The sequence below is a fragment of the Gracilinanus agilis genome, chromosome 1, assembly GCF_016433145.1.
Source record: "Gracilinanus agilis isolate LMUSP501 chromosome 1, AgileGrace, whole genome shotgun sequence".
Classification (NCBI taxonomy): Eukaryota; Metazoa; Chordata; class Mammalia; order Didelphimorphia; family Didelphidae; genus Gracilinanus; species Gracilinanus agilis.
This window is the reverse complement of record NC_058130.1, coordinates 475,881,369-475,905,452: the sequence shown is the minus strand read 5'-3', so window position 1 is coordinate 475,905,452 and position 24,084 is coordinate 475,881,369. Positions and strand designations below refer to the sequence as shown.

The 24,084-nt window shown below is 35.7% G+C and overlaps 2 pseudogenes; both read left to right on the top strand.

Annotated features, from left to right (window-relative positions):
* The window catches only part of LOC123253023, a 24,457-nt pseudogene extending 18,864 nt beyond the window's left edge, over positions 1-5,593 (top strand).
* A 12,981-nt stretch (positions 5,594-18,574) lies between these two features.
* Positions 18,575-20,013, top strand: LOC123253014 (annotated as a pseudogene).
* Positions 20,014-24,084: the final 4,071 nt, after the last annotated feature.

The window sequence follows — 24,084 nt, the reverse complement described above, 5'->3', positions numbered from 1 at the left end:
TGTCTTTCATCACTTCCTGTGGTCCACCTCTAATTCAAATGGACAAATGGCAGTTTCTACATTGATTTGGACTGCCCAAAGGGCAGTCCCTTATTCTTGATTTGTTACTTATTGTCACGTGTGGGTAACTCGTCTCCCCTCCCCACTAAGGGAGGTGGGAGTGACATCATTAGCACGCCTGGGTTGAGTAGATTTTTGACTATTAATGGGATAGAGCTAATTTCTATTTACACAATACTAAAGTTCAAAAGTATGAGAGCAAATTTTGAGATGAGCATTGCTATTTTCCAATCTATTGACCCTGGAATAATCATAATGGAATAATTACAAGACAAAGTCAGAAAAGACAAAAATGTCTTAAATGTGACCTAAATCTTCAAGTTCTCTTCTCTGTGACAAGAGCAGTTTCCAAATGTAGTTCAAAAGATTGTGACCTATTTATGTTAACCTTTTTGGAAATGCAGTTAGTATCCATTCTTTTTTAAAACAAGATTTTAAAGTCTTTAATAACAATTGATTGGAGGGAAATATCCACCCACATTCTCTACTTATTTAGAAAAATGGGTGTGGGACTAATTTGTCATTACATTTTTTAATACCTTACTCAGTGGTTTCTGTGATTGCTCCATTGTCATTAGTCACTAGCATCTGTCAGGGAAATGATTGCGCCTTTATTCAATGCACCCAAGAATATATCAGAACATAGCACATTCAGTCATGTTGCCTTGGATATCAAAGGAATAAAATGGAATGTATTTAACAAGGTTTTTGTTTAAGTCAGAGCTTAAATTGTAAGCGTTGTCATAGGGCAGAAGTTCATACCTGTAGAACCAAAGATTTCAAATGCAAAATAGTCCAAACTTTTAATTTCACAGATGAAGAAACTGTCTTAAAATCACCGAGCTTTACTCAGGTAACAGAAATCCTAGATGCCAACTAATAATATTATGATACGATTTGTATATCATAACTTAATGCCTGAATATTTTCTCGTTAGCACTAAGTGTTATACTTGGATCAGGGATACAGTTATTGGCATTTATGCCTGAAAAAAGTGGTCAGTAAAGCTCAGAGACTTGTTTGTTCATGGTCCCATAGTTTTAGAGGCAGAATTTGAATCTAGGTTCTCTGACTTTATAAATCAATGAGCATTTATTAAGCGCCAGCTGTGTGTTGGGGATTGGGAGAAGAAAGAAAAAATAAAATAGGACCTCAAGGAACTTAAAGTGTAAATAGAGCAGATAACATCTCCATCTAGAAATATATACAAAATAGATATAAGGTGATTTTGAGGGAGAGGTGCTAACAGCTCTCTTGCCACTATCCATCTTCAGAGCAGTTAAAGCAATCTGTATCATTCATCCCACTTTGTTTTTCCAATATGTATGGTTAGATCAATTTCTCACATTATTGTTTATTCCACTAAAAACTGTTACAGAGACCAAAATAATTATTACAAGTCTCAATCAAGTCATGAGACTTTAAGGAAAAGAATTCCCAATCACTAATGCCATATCTCCAAAAGTATTAATGTTTACAATGTGTTTATATGGAGGAGAGAGAGAGAGAAAAGAAGAGAAGAGGAGAAAAGGGAAGGGTATAGGAGGGGAGGAAAGGAAGATTTTCTGGTATATTTTAAGAAGGGAGAGAAATATATTTCCTTCTCTCTTTAGGGATGTGAAGATTTGGGTAAATTATGATGCCAATACAGACTTCAAGAGATGTTGAGTTTGAGGAACCAAGCAATAGAAACTTGCCCTCCAAAACACAAACACACACACACATACATGTGCTCACGTGTACACACACGTCTATTGGCTCTGCCCTGCCCATCTCCTATAACAAGAATGGGATCCAAGCATCCAGGTTCCCAGACCCTTTTTGGGGTGATGGAGGGAAAAAGGTAGGAAAGTAAGTAGAAACTAAGAGTTTCCCTTCAGGGTTTGAGGAGAAATTCTTATAAAAGCTTAACCTGGGTTCCTCAAATCTACCCAGGCAGTCCTCAGCCCTGCATTATTTTTCATGCATTTCAAAGCTTTGGGATTTACTTGACCTGGACATTCATTCCCAAGACACAGGTCTCAATCTCTCTGAGACTAGGCCAGGGATGGTCTTTCATCAAAATAGGGATAGGGTCTAACCAGTGATTTCATTGGTATAGATAACTCCAAAGTAAGGATATTCCCTCTACAGATTATACAGATTATCGCCTTTTCTGTAATTTGTAACCAGAAAGAACTGAGAGATTATACAACTGTCTTAGGGTCACACAACCAAAAAGCATCAAGCAACCTGAACCCACATTTTCCTGATTTCAAAACTAGTTCACTATCCATTGTGCCACATTGCCTTTATTACATTAAAAACATCTTAAATTGGTAAAACGTTACTGTAGGAATATGGGAATGAATTAGTAAAAACTGATTAATTATAAAATTAGGTAACTTATTCTTGAATATTTTTAAATACATAACTTGGCTATTGGTAAATTTTGGTAAATAACTAAAAATATCCTCTCTCCATGAGTAACAATTTCGCTCACTAATGTCCCTTGAATGTATGTAAATGGCTGTCCAAGTTGATTACATAGGAATAAGTTGTTAGTCAACAACAATCAAAGAGAATTTATGGGATCCCATGGGTGTATGGCAGTTCACCTCAGGAAGATGGAACACATTCCAGAATGAACTCAGTCCTTACCCATAGGGCTGTCAGGTCAAACTGGTATGTATTGATTTAACAGAATCGCATACACATGAATAAAATAATTAAGGAAACAATATTTAATCTGAGGAGTAAGAAAAGGAAGGATGAAGAGACTAACTAGGGAAAGCTTTTGGAAGGCAATAGACTTTGAATTAATTAGCAGGAAACAATAACTCTTTTATATCATCAGGACTCCATTGGGGCCCAAAGCCCTAATACATTAATTGTTAAATGGTACACTGATAGACAAAAAGAAACTCCCTGGCCATTGCTCTATCTCTCCAACAGGGATTGGGGGTAGGGGGAATGGCAGAAAAAATGAAGATTTTGGTCTTTGCCCCATTCACAGACCTAAAATTTAAAGGCCCCTTCCCTGATGTAGTCACAATGAATCTTAAACTTTTAAAACCATCTAACAGAAAAGCACATTTCAAAGCACTTCTTCAGTATTGTATAAGGATGCACAGTATATTTATTGATCTGATAATTCAATGGCAAAGCAGGAGTCCAGAGGACTAAAGATGAGTCATGATGCCTATCTCCTGCCAGCTTAGTGATGGACTTAAAACCAAGTATGAGAGAAGCATATTTGAGCATGACCAATGGGGAATTGTCTTTTTTCTTTCTTTTTTCTTTTTTATCGGACTATCAAGATATATTTATTTTGAATATTTGGGGAGCTTTTAGGCAGCTAGGCAGTATAGTGGATAGCGTTCTAGACTTGGAGTCAGAGACCCAACTGTATAATCCTGTCTTGGACATTTACCAGCTCTGTGACCCTGGGTAAAACATTAACTCCCCCCTTAGGCCCAGTTTCTTCATATGTAAAGAATAATAGCATCTAGTGTAAATCCTAATAGCACTTACAGGGTTGTCGTATCAAATGAGATAACATGCAGAATGTAGATTGTAGAGCACTCTATAAATACTAGCTATTCTTTTGTTTTTTTATTGTTCTATGGGAGTATAAGAGCAGTGGGAAGGAGAAATTGGGATTTTTTTAGTGGCTAGAGACGGAGATATGGTGGTGGCCACGTGAATGGAGAGGAGAGGAGATATTGTAGAAGTAGAACTGACAAGACTTGTTTGTATATGGGAGGTGAGGGAAGGAGTCAGGAATAATAACAAGATAAGAAAACTCAGAAGAGGGAAAAATTTGAAAGGAGAAGTTTGGAAACATTGAGCAGGAGAAGAGATGAGCTCTTCTTTGGATGGAGATTTTGTAATGGAGCAGAGAAGACTAAAAAGTAAAAGAGCCCCAGACTAGCTGGGTTTTCACCCAACCTCTTATCTCACTTCCCTTCTGTCCACTTGCCTGACCCTCCCTGGTTGCTAACAGCACCACATTTGCTTCTGAGAAACTGCTGTTTGCTTGCTTAAGGAATGTATATTTTTTAACACACCAACCCTATCCTTTGAAATGCACACCAAGGAAAATTCCCGCCAACTTATTTTCCTATATATGTTCTGTGCTTACTTATGGGTGGCACGATTCTCTCTCTATTATGAGGAGGACGCCCGGGTCGGCTGGTTATTAAAGGTCCCTAAAACTTCTAAACCTGAGTGTTTGGCATTTTTCAGGAGGTGTCCCACTTCAATATGTAGGGGAAATTCAGGTAAAAATGTGCAACATACCATGGGGGGAAGGGAGTACAAGAGAAAGATTAGATTGGCACTATAGATTTTGAGCTATACAAAAATAAAAAGGACTACTGATTGCTTGCCAGGTATCTGGAGATCTATCTATCATCTCCAGATAATCTGATAAGGACAGTTTAGTGATAAGGAAGTAAGGGGACACCTGAGATCTTTCTGTTAGTTCATAGCTGCTTCTCTGCTCTCTCTCCTGCAGCATGGAGTTTATTATATACTTCAAGACTCATTTCACACAAAAGAGCCCCCCTGAAACTTTGAGTTTGCACAGAAACACAAATTATGTCATATCAAAGTACAATAAAGTTATAGTTTTACAAAGAATTTTCTTATGAAGATAATGCCGGATGAGAAAAAGTCTCAAGGTTAAAAATGAGCCTCACTTTATCTAAGTTATTTTGCCTGAGCTTGCTACTCTGTGACCTTAGGATGCCTGGAGCAGTTAGAGAGATATACCCACAGCTGCAGCTTTACTCTGCTGAGTGAAAAAAGGCTGTTAACTCATTAAGTGCTGGTTAGCTATAATGTTTTTCAATAAGAAAAAGTGTGGATCATAAAAGGGATCAAAAGAGGAGTCTCAGATTTTCATCCATTCAAGACTGTTTCTCTTATTGGCCTCCCACACAGGTACATTGTGGTTGTCAGGATTCTTTTCCAGGTATAGGTTGGACTAGAAAAAGAAAAAAAGGGTAAGTATCGATCCAGGGTCAACTGTAACTATTCTGGTGATGCCACAGCCTTTTGCTTTTGATTTGAATGAGAAAAGTAAACACCAGTTTATAGTACACACAACTTTTGCTCCACTGAGCCCTTCAGATATGGAGATTATGTGGAAAAAAAGCAAAATTGACAGATTCCAAACTATATTTGCATTTGAAATGGCCAAAGAATACAGTTAATAACAATGGAGCCTAGGAAGTAAGGCAGTTTTACTGAAGGCTTCCAAGCAAGATGGCCCTAGGGCAAAGCACCATGGTGTTTCACTCAACAAGGCTGAAACAACAATACTAATGGAAGAGTATATAAGCCTATACAACTTTGGGGAGAATGATGAAAATATCCAAAGAAAACTGATACCTAAGGGATAAAGATTCAGAAAGGTAGCCCACACGAATCAATCTGTAACAAGCCCAGCTGTGTCTTTCAGAAAGAATGTTGCCAGTCTTCCTTCTTCACTGCTTTGATAACTGAAGCTATTTTTATTGCATTCTTTCTAGGGATATTTATCTTATAGAGTGAAGCATGCAGAAATTTTTGTTTACCTACCATTTTTATGGGAGCATAGCCTATACTGACTCTGTGTGTGTGTGTGTCTGTATCTGTGTGTCTATTTGTGTAATGTCAAATAAGCTTTGCCTTTAACAATCTCTTATAGCTAGAAAACACAATAAAAACAAATTCTTCAACTACTAGAAAAAAGAATATTATCAGATCATGAATAGCCAATTTTATATGCACATTTAACCCTTTATGAAATTAATAAAAGTAATAAATTTTAAAATATTTAAAAAATAAAAAGTGTTCTTGCTTAATGGCTTTCATAATAGTTCAAGACTTGGTCAGTCTCATAAATGTTATTTTAATAGACTCTTTACATTTGATCTGCTGCTGTTACCTCTTAAAATATGATTTATTTAGATTATGAACCCACAAATTCAGGGATATGTTATGGCTATTCTGTGGGAAGATGGAGTTTTTACCTTTGTTAATAATATCATGGCGTAATTTTCATTATTATTCTTTATGAGATAGCTGCTGACTGAGTTTTCCATCCTAATAATCCTGCCACTTGGTTTTTAATATAAAATGATTGTCTACAGTTTTAAAAAGAGGCTAGTCACTACATGGTCTATACCCCAAAGAGATCAAAGGAAAAAAATCTATATGTACAAAATTATTTATAGCAATTCTTTTTGTAGTGGCAAAGAATTTGGAAATCAAAAGATTGCTCACTAATTGAGGAATGGCTAAAACAAGTTGTGACCTATGTTGGTGATGGAATACTGTTGTGTAGTGGGAAAGGACTAGGGATGCAGTTTCAGAAAAACATGGCAAGTCCTAGATGAACAAATGTAAAGTGAAACAAGAACTAGAAGATCATTATGCCCAGTAACAGCAATGTTGTAACAATGATCATCTGTGAAAAATATGGTTACTCTGATCAATAGAATGATACAAGATGATCCCAAAGGACTCATGATGAGAAAGTGCTAGAGAGAGAGAGAGAGAGAGAGAGAGAGAGAGAGAGAGAGAGCGAGAGCTGATAAACTCTGAGTACAGATTGAAGTATAATTTCCTCATTTAATTTTCTTGAATTTTTTTCAGTATGGAAATATGTTTTGGCACAACCTGACATGTATAATCAAAATCAAAGTGCTTCTCAGTGAGTGGAGGAAAGTGGGGATGGTGTAGAGGAGAAAGGGAGGAGGATTTGGAACTCAAAATTGAAAAAGAAAAGAATGTTAAAAAACAAACAATAAAAAAGTCTAATAAAAACAATAAGAAATCTGATTCAGAATTTGTTTCTCCCAAATTACCAAATCACTAGAAAAACATGCCATAGAATCTTATTATTGATGCAGAATTCATGTATGCTAAATAATGATAGATAAAACGTATTATTGGATGATTTTACTTTAATAGATTTGGAAATATCTTTAGGTCCATTATTTTTCTTTCCTGCCACTGCTCTAGTGATCAATATTCTTTCCTGATAACTTGTATCATTTGCTAAAACCCTACACTGGATTTCAGGATGGAGATATAGAAGGAGTTGGAAATGGAGATATTTGATAGATATATGTCTATGTATGTGCATATGGAATATTAACAATAGGGAGGAGAGGTGCCACTGTGTTAGCACATCTGACTCCCTCCATTCAGCAGTAGTTCTATGTAACAAATTGTCCTCTGCCATGGCAGAGTTAAGTCTATTTAGGAAGCGGCTATTGCTTTACCACATGATTGTAACTTATATAGCACTTTTAAATGTGTAAAATGATTTTTTCCTACAATAACCAAGGGAAAGATGGAGTGTAAGTATAAGCATACCTATTTTGCAGAAAAAGAAACTAAGACTCAAAGACAGTTGTTTTATTTATTTGTATTAAGAGGCAGCAGGAAGTAGTAGATAGCCCACTGTACTTGGTCTCAGGATGCCTGAGTTCAAATTCCACTTGAGATGTTTACTAGCTGTGTGACCTCTCAGTCTCTCAGTTGCCACACCTATAAAATGAGAGTAATAGTTTTAACTGCCTACCTCAGAAAGTTGTAAGGAAAGTTCATTACAAACCTTAAAGTAAAATATAAATGTAATTTCTTAGTTTATTTTTATATGGGATGTCCCAAAACTCTTAAAGTATTTTTAAACTACTAAGGCTACAAAAAAGTTTAAAACTGCACTGAGACCTTGGAATACTCTGTCTATGCAATTAGTAAATTGGTTAACCATATCACTTCACCTAAACCTCAGTCTCTTCACCTGTAAAATGGAAGCCATGACACGATATTTGCTCAGCCTATTTCACAATGATGTTTTAATAATGATGATAAGTGACATCTATATAATTGAGGTTTGCAAATTACTTTAAGTACACATTTTCTCATTTGGGTCTTTTGATAATACTTAGAGGTTGGGAATACAATAATGCTACAGATATTATTAACCATAGCTTTCTTTAAGACTCAGAATCCTTTACTTTCTTCCCTCTTCCAGGAGGTCTATCCAGAACATCTCAATTGCTAATGCCCTCCCCCAACTCCCAGAGACCCAGATTGTATAACTATTAGGTCATGCTAACTGGACTAACTGCCACGGGTAATAATTTCTATATCTTGTGTAAGAAATAAAATGAATATAAAAGGATAGATTTGAAAATAGTATGGTTTTAAAAGATTTATTGGTAGCCATTAGAAAAATCAAGCCACGTGTCATGCTAGCTTAGGCTGTTTGAAAGGCCCACCATTACCTGCTGCCACCATGCTGCTTCCGGAGGAACAAGAGGAAGTGCCAGTCCTGGCACTTGGTTTTATCTTGTATATGTCATTACGTAACTGTCTATGTCATTATGCAAGACAGGAAGCCAGTGAGTCCATGGGAAATGTAGTTCAAAGACCCCGAAATATCCATGGGAAGCCAGTGGGCTCACAGGAAATTTAGTTCAGAGACCTCAAAATTTCAACAACACATTAGAAAGTGAGATTTGATTAGCCTAGCACAACCTATAGGACTCATTTTATTCTTTGAAATGGCAGATTAGCATTGTATCATGGAAAGAGTATTGTTGTTCAGTCAATTCAAGCATGTCTGACTTTTTATGAACCCCCCCACCCCCCATGGACCATATACCATACCAATACTGCCCATGAGATTTTCTTACCAACGATACTGGAGTGCTTTGCCAATAAGGCAAATAGAGGTTAAGCCTTTTGTCCCAGGTCAAACAGCTAGGAAGTGCTTGAAGCCAGATTTGAACTCAGATATTCCTAATTCCAAGACCGGTGCTCTATCCATTGAGCCATCAAGCTACCTTCATGGAAAGAGCACCAAGTTTGAAGTTAAGAGACCTCAGTGTGAATCCTCACTTGCTAGCCACAATACTGTATCACAACCTCATAGAATCAGAGATACAGAACTGGGAAAGACCAGAAGTCATCTAGCCTAATTCCCTCATTTTACAGAGAGGTAGTTATATCCCAGAGAAGTTAGGTGCTTTACCTAAAGTCATAGAAGTTGTTAGGTAAGTGCTCAAGGTCACCATGACAGAGATGGGATTTGAACTTGAGCCCTCTGATTCTAAATATATCATATTTCCTACCACATCAGATGAAAGGATTTAGAATTGAAAAGGACCTTACATATAATAAAATTCAATCCTGTTATTTTACAAATAAGAAACAGGCCCAGAGAGACCCCAGGTTAACTGTTTCACTCAGGGTCATGCTTAAATAAATGGTGAAGACAGGATTCAAATCCAAATCTAGTGTGATTTCCATTATAGCATACTGTCTTTTATTTTTGTCTGAAATATCATCCACCCTCCTAGAACATAAACTCTTTGATTTAAGGCACCAAGCATTTTTTAAATTTAAATTTATTTGTTTGTTACATCAGAATACTTGGGTAACTTCCTCCTCCCCTCTCCCCATTATAAGAGGTATCATTTGACAAAAAGATATAGGCATATGCAAAATTATGTCTTCTTTCTTTCTGTTCATCAGCTCTTTCTCTGAAAGTGGACTTACACAAGCCATTCTTCAAACAATATTGCTACATGTGATGTTCTCTTCTTGTTTCACTCTTTATAACTTCATGTAGGTCTTTCCTATAGGGAGCTAACCCCCTATTTGGTTTTGTGGTCCTGAGTGGTGTTGGTGGCTTAGGATTGTTAAGGCAGGAGAAAGAAAATGAGAACAACCAGACTAGTGGTTAGCCCGTGTTGCTCCAACACTATGGGATTTGGACTTTATTTTATACTGGTTTCAAACAAAGAACACAAAGAAAGAGTAACAACTGTGAAGGGGTTACAAATCATACACAATCTATTAAAGTCTAAAAAGTAGAGATATGGGTGCAAGGACAAGGGCCAAATTCCAACCACCAATTAGTAGGGGTTTACTTCTGGGAGCAGAAATAAATTTCATGGAGATGTTTACTAATTGTGTTCTGCTTTGATTTACAGATCTGCACCTGGTCAGATAGTCTGGACTAAATTGTCTGGCTCCAGTCCTTATCTAAGTAATATATTTTTTAGGGTTTAGGCTTCTTAATTATCAAGGAGAGAAATTGTTAACTCAGTAGCTTCTGGTCTGGTTATGGACTCAAAGCTTTCCAATAAGTCTATAATGTTTTTCCAATAAGAAAAGGTATGGATCATAAGAGGTGTCAAAAGAGGGGTCTCAGATTTTTATCTATTCTCTTATTGGCTTCCCACATATTTCCCCCTTTTCTTTTTTCTTTTTTCTTTTTTTTTTTTTTTTTTGAGTGGAGTTATAGCGAATGGTCACAGCTATCAGTTATAGAGAGTTTACAAACTACAAGAGGTTCTGTTCAGATTTATAGATTATGGTAATTGACCATGTGTCTCTCTATTGCTCTCAATATATTTTCCTTTTGTTTTAAATTGAAGAGATTTTAGTTCAATTTGAATTTGCCTTATTGAAGAACTGAGTGATCAAATGAGAAATGAAAAGCAAAACAGAACCATAAGGAATAAAATAGGGCATTCACATGTTGGGATGTGTGAATCTCTCTTATGAGATCCAAGGGAAGTTAGTCTTCCTGAAGGCTCTTGCAAACATAACTAACTTTTAAGTTATATAAATTTGGGGATAAAAAGAAAAGAGGAAAAAAACAATGATCAAATGATTGCCAGACGCATTGACAAAAAGCCAATTAGGGGGCAGTCCCCTTTGGCACAAGAGTGTACATTCAAAACAGATGCATTCAATTCCCCATATTTCATTTAACTGCACCCCAAAGTTCATTTTTGGATCTTCTTGATGCAGTGTAGGTCTCTGCAGGCATCTTCATGGTATCTTCTTCCAAACAGGTTCATCATCTGGATTCTGGGGAGGTGGCAAACTTCTTATCCTGAAATTACTCTCAAAAGAATTTCAACTTTACATTATAGATTATAAAACATACATTCTCCCCTGAAGGGGGTTAAGGCTAACATCCAAATCAGTTAAGGATACATGACTGAGTTTTGGGGTTGTGTGAATCAATTGGTAAAAGAAATTTTAAAAATTTTAAAAATTCAAATAAAAGAGAGAAGAAAATATCTTGTGAATGAAATGCAAAATATCAAAGTCTTATGGGCAAAAATGTAGGGGAAATTAAACTTATAGCAGGTCCTTGTATCAAGGCCCAAGTAAAGTGATTTAAGCAATGGTAGAAGTACCCATTTAGAAGCCAGGTCTATAGAAAGTTACCACACTTATAAGAGAAAGAAAAGGACCAAATTTTTTTGTGAGAAAGGGAAGTGTCTTTCCTTGGTCTGATTTGCCTGCACTTGAGCCAGGATGATGGCCAATCTTTGGTACTTAACCTAGGATGAAGTTCAAGAAAGTCTAGTCTCTAACATATGTCAGAAAAACTGCAACCCCGAACCCCAATCACTAAGTTTAAGTCCTTCGGTATTGGCATGAGAAAGTTTTGTCAATCCTTCTTGGATCGGTACAGTCTTTTTTGACCTTGTAGTGCTAGGCCCTGTGCAGTTTCTTACCAATCCCATTGGACTGGGTGGTCTCCTTGACCTTGTGGCTCTTTTGTTCTCTTCTCCTGTAATCAGACAGAATCATTAATTGTAGCCCCATAATATTTCCAATTCATGGCAGGTTTCCATAGACTTAAGGCTTTGTGGGTATGTTTTAATATTAAAATTATATTACTGCGAAATCAAAAAGGATTAACATTGATTTTCTGTACTTTAAGTATAAAAAATAAGGAAAAGGGAAAAAGTCAATTGTTCTATAAAAAATTAAAAGGAAAAGCAATAAGAAAATTAAAAATTCAGGGAAAAATACAATGTTTTTTAAGTAAAAAAATGTTTTAAAATTCAAAATTATATATATAGTTTAGATTTAGTGAAATGTCTTTTACCCAAAACTCAGATCTATTTCCTGTATGAATAAAACCTCGATCCCCATATTATAATTCTGGGGTATTATTTGTTTCTTTGTATTTGTAATTAGTTATTCAAATTGATGGTCAGAAAATTATACAAATAAATTAATTTACAAGAGGTTCAAACTAACTTTCACTGAAACAATTCTTGGGATAGGTACAGTTTTTTAAGTAAACAGTGGAACATATAGCCTTGCTTTACATATTCAAATTTCTGGGGCTTCAATTTTTATATCACTTTGCTTTGAATAAGGAAAAAGGAGGGAAGGGAGTATAACATTGTTTGACTTGAGGTAAGAGTCAGAGATTATTTATCAGTGATATCTTTCTTTTGAATGATGAATCCACTTCAATGATCCATAAATGAGTAATATCAGTTGCAAATCCAATGACTTTTACCTTAAACAGTAATTATTACAATAGCATTTGTAAGGTTTTCAAGATTTACATACCCAATGAAAAATTATAATGTTACAAAGTATGATAAACAAATTTTCTTTTTCAACAATTTCTTAATGAATAAATTATCTAGTAATTCTTTCCAGTAATATAGAAAAAGAGTGAACAACTTTGCTTGGAATTAAGTTTTCATTACTGTTCTCTTGATTAGAGAGGGTTAAGGCAGGGGCTGGTTAGTCCCTTAACTTATTGTGATAATTTACTTTAAACTTTAGTTCACAATACAAATCATATATTATTGCAAATAGGCATGATCAATTTTTAACAAATAGCTTTTACACATAGCTTACATTTGAACATATGTTTTCAGTTTTCACAAAGTAAGGTACATGATTTGATAACATTCAAAAACAATTTTATTAAAACCCAATACTTGTAACAGCTTTGCTTGCAACATAATTGTCTACATCACTTCATAATTCAATAAGGCTGCTAATTACCCCTTTAGGTTCTAAATTTACTTTAAGGAAGGGGTTAATAAGTTTGTTAGAAGTTCTAAGTTTTTTAGAAGCAAGGAAAATTCCTTTCCTCAGTAGCAGTTTTTTTTTTGACTATTTAAATTATTGTACTTGTAAAATTTACAGGTTTTGATCTTGATATAAAATTACTCTTCAAAGGTTATTGATCCAAAACTTCAAAATTTGCAACCAGGTACCTTGTCATATTCCTACTTTTACAAATAATAGTTTTATTTCAGGTCCCTTATAATTATTGAGATGATCACTATTTCTAGTTAAATGCATTCTTCAATTACATGGTTATAATATTGACAAGTTTGTTAATTAGTTATTATTGCATCAACATCACTACAAAGTAAAAGACATTATAATAATATTAATGCTATCACAATCAAGCACATATTAACAATGATATCAAATTATTATGAGGGTTATACATTTTATTATGATTTTATATTCTGGATTTGAATGCATTACTATAGATCACAAATATGAGAATACAAATTAATTTCTTGTGTTATAATGCATGTTAATTTTCAATAACATTTTATAATAACAGATTAATAATATTTGAATTGTCTTTTTCCTAATAGCTTTGACTATTACATTATAATCTTGATTCAAATCCCAGTTTATTCAATTAATCTTTAAGGACTAGTGAAATAGTGAACATAGGTGACATAATTTGGCTAGGATCTAGAACCTTAAAGCTTAGATTAAAGTTATCACAATAATAATTTTTTGCATATTCTGATGTTAATTGAAACAGAAGTTGAGCCAGATTTCTGTAAGTTACAAAATTAACATTAGCTTCTTATTAATTGTTTCCCTTTACTGAGTTTGAGTTAGTAAAAACTGTTGCTGCAAATATTTATAGTCAGAGCCTCTCCCTCCTATGTGTAGAAGGGGTTAAATTACTTTTAAAACATGTCCAAGGCTGCAGCCGCTTTTCAAGAGGCTGTGCTCTTTAACTCTTTAGTTACTGCATTTATAAAATTTGCATGATTATTTTAAAACATTGATGATTTATCACTTCCAAATGAATATTAATTTAAACTTCACTATGTCCAAATTGTCCCTGATTAAAACTTCTTAACAATGTTTCCTATAAATATATACTAATTATTCTTTCAGACCTCTGCTTAAAGAAGAATAAAAACTATAGTCTGGCCTCTCTATACCTTAGGACAAATCTATATACCTGATTAAATATTTCTTTAAAATCATGAACTAGTATCCTTATAAGCTTTACCCTTCTATTTTGCAATCCTCAAATTCAGTTTGATAAGCATTTTTGGCAAATTTGATTATTTAAAACTGTATTTTATACACTGCAAGTCTTAATAGATAAGTTCTTCAATATAAAGTGTGCATATTTAAAATTAACTGAAATTCCATTTTCTAACTGTTAGTCAATAGATTTATACTATACCATCAGTATCTATTCAAATTCTTAGCAAACATGCATCCTAAAGAATTAGAGAAAGGGCTGTGAGTTTTGAGAAAAAGGAGCTATGTTTTGTGACTTGCCAAAATTATTTTTTGCTGAACTGAGGCAGCATGGATGATTCAATTTTGGCTTAAATTTTTCTCATGAACCATTCTCTGTTTAAAGGGGTCTAATTACAAAATATAAGTCAATGGCATTGTTCTAATAATTTATGTTAAGATTTTCACTAACTTCAGTGTGATTAATGGTAGATTAAACTTGTGGCAGTCCAAAAGGTTTTTACCACTCTCAGTTAAGCATTTAGGTGCATTGATGATTCTGATTAGCTAAGAAAGTTTTAAATTGCACTTCTGAACCTCAGTACACAGTTCAGAATCACTGCCTTTTCTGTCTGAATAAAATTTTTTTAGATTGCATTTAGAATCCTTGTTAAATTTGATTAAATATATATCTCAGTATTTAACCTGTTGATAGAATTTGGTGGTGGGATCAAATCTGTTCCCTGTTATTGTCTTACTATTTCTTTGTTCCCTTTCTTATGGCCAGTAAGAAATGGAAGAAGAAATGTAGACAAATTATCTTGTTGATTCTCGCCTTAATGAGAGCAGAGAATATGATTTCTTTTAATCAATTAAATTCTTTTAGAGTTTAAAACACTCAGAAATCCATTGGAGATGTTATTTTTCTGAATTTTTCAAACTCCTCTGTCTGTCTTTCCCATTCCTCCGGAATGAATGAGAAAGAGAGAGATTTATTTTCTCCAAAATTCCATTGTGATCACAGACAAACAAAACCATTACCAACAGATTATAGACACATAAACACAACATATAGACACACAGACTGTTCAAAGACATTTCACGCATACTCTAACAAATATAAGACATCCTATCAAAGATCAATAAATCACATCTTATGTGACTAAAGAAATCTGGAGAAAAAAGAAAGTTTATTATTCAGAAAATTGATTAACTCTAGCAAGGAACTGGCTAAACTAGGATGAATTCTTGGATTAAATTTAGTCATTGGTGGCGCCGGTAGTTGGCCTCCTTTCCATCTTCCCTGAAATCTCTTATCAGGTAATCTGTAACCATTTCGATGGAATTTGGAATTACAACTTTTCATCCAGTGGTAACCTTTCTCATATCTGGGACACAAAGAGTTAGGGGCATTGGAACAAGAGCCTTTTACAGCCTTTGAGCCCTTAATCATTTCAGAATATGTTTTTCCTTTCAGGGCCGCCACGATGACTATACCCTGCATATATGCTGGAGTAAAGTCCTCACAAGCTTTTACATAGTCACTAATAGTCCCAGATTCTTTAACGTTTTGAAGCATGCTCTGACACATATTATTGGCATTGTCATAGGCAAACTTTCTGACCATTATCTGAGTTGAGTATTCATCATTTGTATATTTTTTTACCTCCTGATTTAATCTTTTTATAAATTCTGTATATATTTCCTCTGGGCCTTGTCTAATCTCAGCCAAACCTGTGGACAGTTTCTTAGTTGCTGGGACCCTTTTCCATGCCTCTAAGGCACACTTTGTACACTGAATTAGAGCTTCTCTAGGTAAATTAATCTGATCAGCATGTAATTCCCATTCATCTATTCCAAGTAACATTTCTTTAGTAACTCTGATGCCCTGTTTCTTATTAATGGCTGCCTTCCATTTTGCCAATCCATCGAATTCTGATTTCCAAAAGAGGTAGTCCCCTGCAGCAAGGGAATATCTTGCTATATGAGTCCAATCAAAGGGGGTGACCCAAAGCCCTTCTAAAGTTTTCACCAAAGTTAAAGTGTATGGAGAAGCAAGACCATATAAAGCACAAGCTGTCTTAATTTCTTTTAACACTTTGTAGGGAAGAGGCTCCCATGTAGGAGCTACTTCTTCATCATCATCCAATTCATCTGCTCTAAAAATAACTGGAAAACAGAACGACATGTCTCCGTCCTTCCGAGCATTTTTTATTGCTCCTTTAAACCCTATATTCTGGGGCTGGGGCTGCGGAATTGGAGCTCCAAGTGGCAGAGGCTCCTCTGCTGTTATCTCTCTTTCCTCTTAGAAAGAGAGGTTTTTAGGTGGGGGAAGGCCCTCTGCTAGTGACTTTTTCATTCGAATTTTAAAGCTCTGTTTTAATTTACTATGAGCTTTTTCCTCCTCCTCTGATTCTAACACTGAAACCTTAAAGATTTCATTCTCTGCATTCTGACCAGATAACAAAGTTGTTTTTTCAGGAGATGAAATTTTTATTGGCACTTGTTCTAGTCCATACTCAACACAATAAGTTTTTAAATCATTGCCAACTTTTTGCGAGAATTCTAAGGGAATCCATGAGCTACAATTTTTAATAAGATCAAGAAATTTAGTGAGCTGTTCATTACTAATTTTTGCTCTCCATTTGCTGAGGGTATGATTAGTTATAGCAATAAAAAGAGTTCTTTCCTCTGATTCACTGTGCCCCATGGTGTTCTGTTTGTCTTAAGTTGTAAAGATAAAAGATAAAAGTTACTCACCTCTAATCCCTCAGGGTCTCTCCATGAGCCAGCAGCTAAACCGGGGGATGAGTCTCCTAGCCACCTGAATTTGGGAAGCACGTTGGCTTGGGGGGAAAAGGTATTCACACTGCTCAGAAAGGCCCCATGTTAGGCGCCATCATATAGGGTGCTAACCCCCTATTTGGTTTTGGGGTCCTGAGTGGTGTTGGTGGCTTAGGATTGTTAAGGCAGGAGAAAGAAAATGAGAACAACCAGACTAGTGGTTAGCCCATGTTGCTCTAACACTATGGGATTGACTTTATTTTATACTGGTTTCAAACAAAGAACACAAAGAAAGAGTAACAGCTGTGAAGCGGTTACAAATCATACACAATCCATTAAAGTCTAAAAAGTAGAGATATGGGTGCAAGGACAAGGGCCAAATTCCAACCATCAATTAGTAGGGGTTTACTTCTGGGAGCAGAAATAAATTTCATGGAGATGTTTACTAATTGCATTCTGCCTTGATTTACAGATCTGCACCTGGTCAGATAGTCTGGACTAAATTGTCTGGCTCCAGTCCTTATCTAAGTAATATATTTTTTAGGGTTTAGGCTTCTTAATTATCAAGGAGAGAAATTGTTAACTCAGTAGCTTCTGGTCTGGTTATGGACTCAAAGCTTTCCAATAAGTCTATAATGTTTTTCCAATAAGAAAAGGTATGGATCATAAGAGGTGTCAAAAGAGGGGTCTCAGATTTTTATCTATTCTCTTATTGGCTTCCCACACTTTCCTTTTTTTTAAACATTTATTAGTCTTTATTTTTTGAAAAGTTAACATGGTTACATAATTCATGCTCTTACTTTCCCCTTCACCCCCCCCCAACTCCCCTCCCCCTTATGGCTGATGTATATTTCCACTGGTTTTAACATGTATCATTGATCAAGACATTTCCAAATTGTTGATGGTTGCATTTGTGTGGTAGTTTCGAGTCTACATCCCCAATCATGTCCGCCTCAACCCATGTGTTCAAGCAGTTGTTTTTCTTCTGTTTCCACTCCTATAGTTCTTCCTCTGAATGTGGGTAGTGTTCTTTTCCATAAATCCCTCAGAATTGTCCTGGGTCATTGCATTGCTGCTAGTATCTTTCCTTTTTTTTTAAAAATTAATCTCTTTGTCATTTTTATGGTGTAGTGGTATTCTATCACAATATTATGCCACAACTTGTTTAGCCAAGTCATTTTTTATTTTTGTATTTTCAGTGTCTATCAGAGTGCTTTGCCCATAGCATTTGAAATGTTTTTCCACTGAATTAATTTGAACAAAAATGAATAATGTCAAGCTATAAGTTGAGAAGGTGTTAGACCTGAAGTCAGGAAGGCCTGGATTCAAATCTCTAGTCCAGTACTTAGTAGCCATGTGACCACAGGCAAGCCTCCTAATCTCTGTAAGCATCAAGTTTCTCATCTCAACAATAACTTATTAAGCCTGACCATGGAACAGACTTTGTAATAGATCCTGAGCAGAAGGCAAAAACTAAACAGTATTTGCCCTTGAAAAGCTTATCTTCTATTAGGGAGAATCAACATGTACACAGAAAAGTAGATAAAAATATATACAAATAAATACAAAGGAATTTTCTGGAAATGGATAGGTAGGGCAAGTATCAGTGGGTACCACAGAAAAGAGTGCTGGAAAAGCTGAAAGGCTTCCTCTTCTTCCTCCTCTCCCCATACCCCTAATGCCCATGCCATCTTTGGCATGGATTCACAAGATCAATCTCTCCCAACTACCCAAAATCAAAGATGAAGAATAAGAAAGTGCATTTGGCTATATCCATGGAGTCTCAGGACGTGTGGTCACTACCTGTTACATGGCCAGTGCAGCTCTGTATGAACTGGTATGAGTGGGTCATAGTGAACTGGTTGGAGAAATTATTTGATTGGAAGGTGGGTGACATGGCCATTATCCAACTATATGAAGAAACTTCTGGTGTATCTGTGGGTAATTCAGTACTCCAGGATGGCAAACTTCTCCCAGGGGAGCTTGGTCCTATTCAGAAGTCTTTGCCACCATCCAAGAAACTCAAAGCATTTACTTTCCCAAAGAAGTGAATATATCTGCTATTAGGAGAGATATCAAATGGGATTTTACACCTTATAAAAACCTTCAAGTTGGCAAGCATATCACGGGTGGCACTGTTTATGGATTAGGAAATGAGAACTTCCTCATCAAACACAAAATTATGCTCCTACCAAGCACCTAAGATTAAGCAGTGACACACATTGCTCCACCTGGCAACTACAATAACTCAAATATTGTCTTGGAGTTTGAATCTGAAGGTAAAGAAGTTCGCCATGGTCCACTGTCACCTGTCCATCAGGTCTATCCTATCACCTAGAAGGTACCAGCCAATCAGCCTCTGGTAATTGGCCATTGAGTCCTTGATTGGGTTTTTCTCATGTGAATAAGGAGGAACTACTGCTGTCTCTGCAGCTTTAGGGTATAGAAAACTGAGTATCTCTGTCTCAAAGTATTCCAAAAGTGATATGACCATCTATGTGATTTGTAGAGAAAGACTACATGAAATTTCCAGCTAATCATGGAAGTTGATGGGAAGGTGGAATATATGAGGAAGAGATGAATGGCTTTGGTGGCCAGCACCTCCAACATGCCAGTGGCTGTTACAGAAGCTTCTGCTTACATTGCAATTAATCTGTCTGAATATTTTGGTGACATGGGTTGTCATGTCAGTATGATGGCTGACTCAACCTCTCTATGAGCTGAAACCTTTACAGAAATTTCAGGCTGCTTAACTGAAATGCCTGCTGACAGTGATTATCTTGTATATCTTGATTCCTATTTGCCCTCTTCTTAGAAAAGAATTGGCTGAATAAAATGACCTGGAAACTCAGAAAGGGAAGGGTGTGTCAGCATTAGGAACTGTTTATTCCCCTGGTGGTGACTTCTCTGATTTTTGTCACATCTGCACCTGTTCTTGGTACTGTTCAGGTGTTCTGGGACTTAGATAATACAGTGAATATGATCATCTCTGGTACAAAATGAAATTAATTAATATTGTTAATTAATAATTGTGATAACAAAAATCAGGAATAGTTGTAGAAAATTGTGGAGAATTACAATGTTTCTCTGTGCCCGAAGTGTAGTGAGTGCATCAAAAGGTAGTTAGGAGGCTCAGCAAAATATTTGAATCATACCAAAAAAAAAAAAAAAAAAAGGAAGCCAGGTTGACAGCTTAACATTGAGATTGATGAGGATTGGCAGTGGGAAATGGTCCTTTAAAAATCCTAGAAATGCTTTGAAATCCTTTTTCTTTAATAGTGCTTTTAGATCTTGTGCTTTTTACTAATTAGCAGATATTAGAAACTCTGTACTTTCCCAGCTACCTCCAGCTGATAAGAGCTGGCAAGGACAGGCCTGAAGGGAGGAGGGGAAACACCTGGGATATTGTGATTTTGATAAGAGTTTGAAGGCTGAGAAAAATGCTCAAGCACTAAGACAGCCTTGAAAGTTTGAAAAACAGGACATGAGAGGAAACATTACCCAGGTGCACTGGGGATCTTTGCACTCCTTCCCTGCCCCTTCCCCTGGAATGCCTGACCCATGGGAAGAATAATATGAGGGAGGGTGGAGAATTCCCAGAAGCGGAGAAGGCAATACCCCAGACCCATAATAAAAACCAGAAACCTGAATCTTCCCCTCCCCCCCATGGCTTTTTCCATTGCCTTGCCCCTATAATCTGTAACATCCTAAAATCAACAGTTTCATGCCTTAAGATGAAGGGGTCTGAGCTGCAGTTCTTTGGGTGACAACCAGCATTCATTTTCCCACCATAAAACTCATTCTCCCACATCAAAATCATACTTTGAAAGCATTCTGTGTTTCTACAAGCAAATGTATTGTATCAAGGACTGTTATGCAGAATTTCTGTTGTGTTCATTTAAAATGTCTGTTTCAAATGATCATCAGAGACTTGACTCACCCATGCTCCCTTTCTTTCCTTGACAAACACTCTAAAGACCGAATCCATTCCAAGTTATGTTGAGTGCATATGAGTAGTAAGATGCAGTGAAGAATGGCAGCTGACTGGCTACTTGAGACAGTGTTTGTATACAACCTCGTAGACAAATAATCGTTTCAAAGAAAATAGGATTCTTGGGGCCAGAGTTGCATTTTTACAGTCAAACTTTTCCATCATGATCCAGAAGTACAGTATTACAGTCCTCGACACAATATATTTACTTATAGAAACACAGCAGGCTTTCAAATTATGATTGGCTGAACCCCATAACAGCCTTTTAATGCACTCACCATCTTCAGGTATAATCAGAGAAACAATACTCTCAAGGTTGCCCTATAGTTTTCCTCCCTTATGTACCCTGCAATGATTTTTTTTTAATGTACCCTGAAACAGAATGAAACCATCTCCCATTTCAAATGACTCAGTTTTTCTGCAGAGTGGGATGTAAAGACCATTGTCATTTATACCTTAGGGATTTGTGTCAAATACAAGAATCTACTAATCCCATCAACCTTACAAATGGAGGGGAACTGATTAACAGTAGGTAAATAGATGATTGAGAGAGAAAGAGATAAACAGAAGATATATATCTGTAGTTTACCAGTTTGTGAAAAATACCGAGCATTTTCCTCCTTGTGGCTGATGATACTGGTTCTGGTTTTCCCATTACTGACACTAGAGATTCCCTAAGCCATAGTGCAATGATTCCAAAGGAGAAGGTTTTATCTTATTTTTTAGTGTATATTTTAAAAAGTTTTCTAAAACAACTTATGCTCATGCATCAACATTCTTAAAAGTTGTTGCATATACTGGAAGTTCAGAAAACAATTAGATCTTGGTAACTTTCTTTTTTAGGAAGGAAAGGAAAAAGCACAGAGCAACCCTGAGAGCAGCAGTTTTCCATTTATCATTACTTTCCCAGGGCAGCTAGGTGGCTCAGTTGATCGAGAGCCAGACCTAAAGACAGGAAGTCCTGGGTTCAAATTTGGATTCCAGACATTTCCTAGTTGTGTGTCCCTGGGCAAGTCATTAACCCCTTTTGCCTAGCCCTTACTGCTCTTCTGCCTTAGAACCAATATACAGTATTTATTGATTCTAAGATGGAAGGTAAGAATTTTTTTTTTAATGTCAGCAGTTCTTGGCATCAGATTTTCAGAATAAATAGATTTTAGAAGGGAAAGAGTTCTTCAAATACGCATTTGTATTTCTCTCAAATAGATGTAATAGCTCAGATAAAGTAATTTATTTTTTTCTATGATAGATTGTTTGATTTTTTTACCTTGTTGTTGGCCTATTAAGGATGGGAACGGTCACTTGAAGTTATACTTGTGGTTTTGTCTATCCTTTCCAGATGGCATGTCCTTATGATAGTCTGCTGCTCAGGAAAGGAGTTCTTTCCATAAAACTTTTTAAAAATCTTTTCAACATGCTTCCAGATAAGGCAAATCATGCAAGAGTTTGTTGTTGAGTTGTCAGCTTTATGGTGCTGCTTGATCAATTTGTTTTTAATGCAGCTTCCTATCCAAGACTAACATGAACTCAATAAAATTTTACACACATAATCAATTCTTCCTTATCCTTCCATAACCAATAGACAAACTAAGATTATGCCAGTAATCAATGGTCTGAGGAAGAAAGTGACCAAGATTTTATTGTTTTCTGAACTTCCAGTGTATGAAATAACTTTTAAGAATGCTGATATATAAGTATGAGAAGTTGTTGTAAAAACTATATTTACTTATTGTTAGTGGCCCTTCACCATTGTCCAGGTGATGTAGAATTTTAGATTAGGAGACTCTTCTTAATTCTTTAATAGAGGTGTGGTAAACTTAAAACAATCTTGAAATTTTAAAAAATGATGTGGTTCTATAATTGTTGTTATATATAGCCCAAAAAGAGCCAGTTCAACCAGTTTAATACGTTTAATATACTTTTTCCAGTGGTAAATCTCACATTGTTCCCATTTTAAAAATTTCCTACCAACCCTAGGAATGAGTAAGAGACAGAACTATGAACTGCTTTTCTTTGAGAGTTCACTATCTTTATGTTGCAAGCTGCGTATAACTGTTCATGTAAAAGAGAATAAAGTGAATTTAAAGGAAACAAAAAGTGAGAGAGAAGAGAAGAAGAAAGATAGAAAGAAAGAAAGAAAGAAAAAAAGAAAGAAAGAAAGAGAGAGAGAGAGAGAGAGAGAGAGAGAGAGAGAGAGAGAGAGAGAGAGAGAGAGAAAACTACTTNAAGGAAGGAAGGAAGGAAGAAAGGATGGAAGGAAGGAAGGAAGGAAGGAAGGAAGGAAGGAAGGAAGGAAGGAAGGAAGGAAGGAAGGAAGGAAGAAGTAAAGAAAGAAATGATACACGTAAAGTGATGTGGAATTGTGTGTCAGCTACGGGAAGTGGGGAAGTTTGGGAAGTCAGGAAAGAACATGAATCATGGAACCATGGAAAAATATTCTAAAAAATAAAAAGTAAAACACTTGAAAAAAAAGATTCCAACAAGAATATCCACTATCATCATTATTTAATATAATTCTAAAACTGCTAACTATAGCAAGAAGAAAAGAATTGAGGGAATAAATAGGTAAAGAAGAAACAAAATTATTACTTTTTACAAATATTATATAATGGTACACTTAGGAAATCTTAAGAATTCAACTAAAATTCATTGAAATAATTGGTAAGCAGCAAAGTAGCAGGATGTAAAATAAATCCATGTCAGGAAAATGTAAAGTATTGCTCCCTTTGTGTGTGAAATTTATTTCTGTAAGGGGCAGAAAAAGAATATCTGTATAAGGAAAACTGCTAAAAATTTACTTTTGAAGAAACCTAGTCTCTCAAATAAAATGTGAGGAGAAATACACACTGTTCTGAGGATCTGGTCAAGAACATTACAGAATATATTCAGATGAATGTACTGAGAGGACATACTTGAAGGAAGAGCAATGCCTTACAGATAAAAATCATATTGAAAGTAGCTACAAAATTCATAAAATATTTGGGTGTTCACTTACCAAGACACACCCAATTATAGCTATAACTACAAAATATTCTTTATAGAAATAAAAGTAGAACTAAGTAATTGGAGAGATATTCATTGTCCATGGTCAAATCATGCCAACGTAATAAAAATATCCTAAACTACCTAAATTATTTTACGTATTCAACATTGTGTCAAACTACCAAAGATTTGCCAAATGGCACTTGAATTCAATA